Genomic DNA, 6,000 nt, shown 5'->3' on the forward strand with positions numbered 1-6,000 from the left:
CACAGCTACCAAGTGAATCTGTGTGGTACAGACTGCTACCAAGTGGGTTCACCGCCAAACACCTGTAGTCCTAAATCTTTTGCAGTGGTCCCAGAGGGAACTGCACAGGTTTCCGCCTAACACTGGTGTACAGCGGTGGGATTTGTATTGAGTATACAGTTTATAGTGCTTTTCGACACTGTAGGATAACTAACCACAAAACTTTGCACAAAAAGCAACTTTCAAAAAACATGTCTACGATGGAAACTTACAGTCAAGAGTCCTTGTCAGGTGAAAATACTGAGAGTTTGTGAGCTCTCTGTAGGCAAGAGAATCTTTCTGTAAGAGGCAAGAAGTTAGAACTAATCGAGAGATTGCTGGCGAACCAAAGTCTGGGTACTGGTTCAGAGGAACCAAGCTCTCCAGCAAATGTAGATAGCAGTAATGGTGTTGATCTAAATCATAATTCTGATAATAGCGATGAAGAGGCTGACGAGGACGGCGAGGCTAACGAAACTGTCTCCCCTGCTCCTCTACTCGCCTTACCAGCTGTGCCTACGGGGCCCATACCAGGTCCCACGAGTAACCCTGCTTATTTTGAACTTGAAAAAATGAAGCTCGAATTAGAATACAAACGGTTCTTGGCTCAATCTGAACGAAACCAAGAGCTCGAGTTCAGACGGATGAATACCCAGGCTGAGCAGAAGCAAGCTGAGTTAAGACTCAGGGAAATAGAACTTAATCACGAGTTAGAGATGAAAATGTTGTCTATGGAAAATGCTTCTGTCTCCTCTGGTTCCTCTAGGAGCTCCAGTCCCAAAAGACCCCGGATGCCGAAGGAATTAGTGGGTATGTATGAACCGAGATTGGATGTGTTGGATTGGTTGAAACTGTTTGAATACAATCATGGGCTCCAGGACATCACCGGGAATGCTTTACTTCCCTGTTTGTTCTCTAGGCTCCCTCCTGTTGCGACTGATGTGGTAATGGAGTTGGGGGAGGCGGATAATACGGATTACGAAAGTGTGAAACTAGCTTTAATAGCTAGATTCGGGAAGACCCCTTCCCAGTATTTTAAGAGGTTTAGAACCCTCAAAAAGCATGATGGTACCCCTTGGGCTACCTGGGTGAGTGAAGGGTTGAAGAACTTAGAGGGATGGATTAAGGGTTACAAAGTGAACACTTATGAGGGTATGAGGAATCTTTTTATGTTGGAGTCTATTTATGATGCCTGTTCTCCTGAGCTCAGACAGCACTTGGCTGATTCGAAGGAATTGGTTTCCCGGGAGCTAGCTAAGGCTGCTGACTTATGGGTTGCCAACCGGGCTACTCATAAGGATTCTGGGGCAACTCAGAAAAAGGATGAGGGAAAACAGCCTAAAAAAGACTCAAAAGAGAATTCTAATAACTCACATTCCAAAGAGGGCCCAAAACAAAACCAGAAGGGCAAGCCACAAGGAAAACCACTGCAGAATAGTGTGCCTTCTGGTGCCAAACCGGAAGGAGGTCAGAACAAGCCACCATTCCAGAAAGCATTCGGTAAATGCTTTGTTTGTGGCTCAACTGATCACGTGAAAGGAGATCCCAGATGTAAGGGTAAACCTTCAGGGGTCCAGCTTGTCTCCTTAGCCTTCGCTCCAGAGGAGGAAGTCCAAATGGCAAGTGGAAACTTTCTACTGCTAGCTGACGAACCCATTGGAGTCTCAGCCAGCGTTTCTTTAGTATCTCTGGGGTTGTGGGAACAACAGAATTTAGATATCTATAATTATATCCCCGATAATACTAAAGAGTATTATAAGGACAGTGTCCAGGTGAATGGTCAGGGCACTCCTGCCATTAGGGACACTGGGGCCAGCATAACTGTGGTGGATAAATCGTTTTTTCAGGCTGAGGATGTTGCTAAGGCACCCAAACGCCTCACCAAGTTAATTGGAGGGCCTGTGCAGATGCTTCCCCAATTACCAGTTCTCATCCAGTGTAACGACATGACTGTGAAGATACCTGTCAACATACAGAGTGAGGTACCAGGAAGCGTACTGTTGGGTAACGATTTGAAAACTCTCGGAGTTGTATCGCATACTCCCAGACCTCCTAGTAAACGGTTACAGGAGCTAACCAGACCTGCAAGAGAGAGGACCATGCACGGTACTCTCCAGGAGATGATGAGGAAAGAAATCACTCCTGCTCCACTGGAATTGTCGGCCGCTGTCTCCAAGAAATCAGAAGCGAAAGGGAAACCTAAAGCTTCTATCCCGAAACCAGCAGCCAGCATTCCAGTGCACCCCACACGGACTCCCCCGCGGTTGTCCAAAGTTACACCCGTAACTCCACCTCCAGCCGAGGCTGAGAGGGAGGTACAACCCTGTGTGGTAGAATTAGACTCTGAGGAAGAGCTAATGGAGGGCCAGGAACTCATTGGAGATCGGGATCCTGTTGACCATCCCGAGCTGCAGTCTTTACTGGCAGAAGGTGGACCCAGCAGGGCAGACTTCAGTTAGGAACAGAGAGAATGTCCAACTCTGGAAGGTCTTCGCATCAGGCAGAAGCTCAGGCTGAAGGGCAAGAGCCTGGGAAATACAGGTTTCACTGGGAAGATGGCCTCTTCTACAGTGAACTGACCGAGTCTGCACCTGGAGACTACAAACGACTTGTAGTACCCCAAGAGAACAGACCACAGTTCTTGCAGTTAGCCCACGAGATTCCTTTGGCTGGTCACTTGAGTTTCAAGAAGACTAAGAAAAGGCTCTCTCTCTACTTCTATTGGCCGAAGATGGGGGCCGAAGTAGAAAAACACTGCAGGAGCTGCCACACCTGCCAGATCTCTGGTAAGGTCGGCTCCAAGAATGTGGCACCTTTAGTGCCTCTCCTAGTTGTGGGAGTCCCATTTGAGAGAGTAGAGATTGACATTGTTGGTCCCCTTGATCCTCCAACCTCCTCAGGCAACAGGTTTATACTTGTTGTAGTAGACCATGCTACTAGGTATCCTGAGGCAACTCCTATGAGGACTGTTACAGCTCCGACTGTGGCTAAGGCCCTCCTTGGTATTTTTACTAGAGTCGGGTTTCCTAAAGAAGTAATCTCTGACAGGGGGTCAAACTTTATGTCCAACTACATGAAAGCCATGTGGAAAACCTGTGGAGTTATTTACCAGTTCTCAACAGCTTACCACCCACAAACCAATGGGTTGGTAGAAAGGTTCAACCGAACCATGAAGAGCATGATAGGTGCTTTAGAGGAACCCCTTAAGCGTAAGTGGGACCTTCTACTGCCATGCCTTCTCTTTCCTTATAGAGAAGTCCCTCAGGAGGGCGTAGGTTACTCGCCCTTCGAACTACTCTATGGTCATCCCGTCAGAGGTCCATTGGCCCTGATTAAGGAGGGGTTGGAGAGTGCTCCTTCCCCCAAGCCAGTCAGAGTGACTGACTACGTGATAGGTCTCCGGAGGAGAATGTCACACATGATGACGGAAGCAAGCGATAACTTGAAAGCTGGACAAGCATTGGTCAAGCACTGGCACGATCAAAAGGCTAACATGGTTGAGTTCGCTCAAGACCAGCTCGTTCTCGTTATGATCCCAACAAGGCAGAGGGCCTTGCAAGATAAGTGGATAGGACCCTTCCGAGTCATGGGTAAACTCGGAGAGGTTAACTATCTGGTGGACTTGGGCAATCCCAAGGAGGCACCGACAGTCTTTCACACCAACCGACTTAAAGTGTATGTCTCGCGACCTGATGTAGGAGCGTTGCTTCTAGCCTCATCCGAGGAAGAAGAAGAGAGTGAAGCTCTTCCGGATCTCCTCAGAGGCTTACCTTTAGATGAAAAAATTGAAGGAGTAAATCTCTCCTCCAATCTGACACCCGAGCAACAAGAAGAGTGCAAATCTATGTGGAATCAGTTTGACTCTCTGTTCTCGCTTTCACCAGGCTGACCCCTTGGGGCCAGCACGACATACTCACTGGTGACTGTCTGCCAGTCAAAAGCAGAGGATACCGCATGTCAGAAAACGTACGAACCCACATCAAAGGTGAGGTCAGCAAGATGCTTGATCTCGGGGTAATAGAGCCCTCTACTAGTCCATGGTCTAGCCCAGTTGTGTTAGTACCAAAGGCCGGATCTAAAGAACTTAGATTCTGCGTGGATTATAGAGCTCTTAATGCAGTCACCAAGACTGATGCCCACCCTTTGCCAAGAACAGATGAGTTGGTGGATAAACTTGGCGCCGCCAAGTTCCTCAGCACATTTGACTTGACGTCAGGCTATTGGCAAATAGCCCTGACAGACCATGCCAAGGAGAAAACTGCATTTTCTACCCCCGTTGGCTTATACCAGTTTAAGGTAATGCCTTTCGGATTGAAGAATGCACCTGCTACGTTTCAACGGATGGTAAACCAGGTTCTGAATGGGATGGAGGACTTCTGCATGGCATACTTGGATGACATCGCAGTGTTCAGCAATTCCTGGGAAGAGCATGTAACCCACCTGAGAGATGTTTTGCAGGCTCTTGGACGAGCCAATCTGACCATAAAGGCGAGCAAATGCCAAATTGGACAGAGTAAGGTAGTCTATCTTGGGCATGAGGTAGTCGGTGGAGAAATAAGGCCTTTGCTCAGTAAAATTGAAGCTGTGCAAAATTGGACAACACCGACTACTCAAACCCAGGTGAGGGCCTTCCTAGGCCTCACTGGGTATTACAGGAATTTCATAGAGATCTATGGGACCATAGCTTCTCCACTGAATGTCATCTCCTCGCCCAAATTTCCTAAGAAGCTTAGATGGAACGAGGAGTGCAATCAGGCTTTTGAAAACCTGAAAAAGGCTCTTTGCCAAGCCCCAGTACTCAGAGCTCCTGATTACCGCCAACACTTCATTGTGCAGACATATGCTTCAAATGTAGGAATAGGTGCCGTACTCAGTCAACTGGATGGGAAAGGTAGGGAGCACCCCGTTTGCTTCATCAGCCGCAAGCTGAAGGATCCTGAAACAAGGTGGGCAACAATCGAAAGAGAGGGCTTTGCTATCGTGTGGGCTCTGAACAAGTTTAGGCCGTACTTGTATGGTTCTACTTTTGTCATTCAGACTGACCACCAACCCTTGAGATGGTTAATGCAAATGAAAGGGGAAAACCCAAACTATTGAGATGGTCGATCTGACTGCAAGGGTTTGATTTCACCATTGAGCACAGGTCAGGATGTCACCACCAAAATGCTGATGGTCTCTCTAGGATGTATGCCATCGACTAGAGGTATGAGATTCATCCAGGAGTGGATTAAATCCTCCTGTCCCTTAGTCTGGGGGGGGGGCGAGTGTTAGGGAGAATTCTCTATTTAGGCTGAATTTCCTAACCTACTGAGTCCCCCAGCAGCTTTGCTGGATTTCGGGAGTTTGTTTTTTTTCCATCCTGCCAAGAGTGAGACTCTTTTCCTCCCACTCTTGGACATGTTAGTGTGTAATTCCTTTGAATGTCAATGTGTTCTATGGGCTATGGGGTCTTTTACTCCATAGGGTCTCATATGTTTTTCTATGTGTGTTACACCGCACCCTATGTGCCGTAGCACTGGGGCGTCCTTGCGGACCTCCATCATAGACTCCATACCCGGGGACTGACTACTGTCTCCCCGGGCATGTAAAGTCACCATTGGCTTTACTAGACCTAAATTTACTAACAGAACTAGTACAAACCATCTTATTGTGGACGCACTAGTAGGGGTAATTCGATTACTCCTGGATCTGTTACTCGAGGGGGCACTGTCCCGTCCCCCCTCGTCGAGTTTTGGCTGGTGGCAGTGAAAACTACTTGTTATGTTCGACCCCGAACCTAACCCTATGGGATTCGTCCTATTGTTTGAGATTGATACTTTTCCTCGTTAATCTCTAACGTACCACCGATCTACTTATCGTAAATAAGTTTATCGGATGATATTTTCTGCCAGAACTCGGTTTTTAAAATGGCGTCTGTGTTCGTCTCTGTGACTCCTAAACCAAAGGTTGAGCCCTTTGTTCCACTTTTGGCGGGCTCTGTAC

The sequence above is a fragment of the Ambystoma mexicanum genome, chromosome 5p, assembly GCF_040938575.1.
Source record: "Ambystoma mexicanum isolate Mex_15411 chromosome 5p, UKY_AmexF1_1, whole genome shotgun sequence".
In the NCBI taxonomy this organism is placed as follows: Eukaryota; Metazoa; Chordata; class Amphibia; order Caudata; family Ambystomatidae; genus Ambystoma; species Ambystoma mexicanum.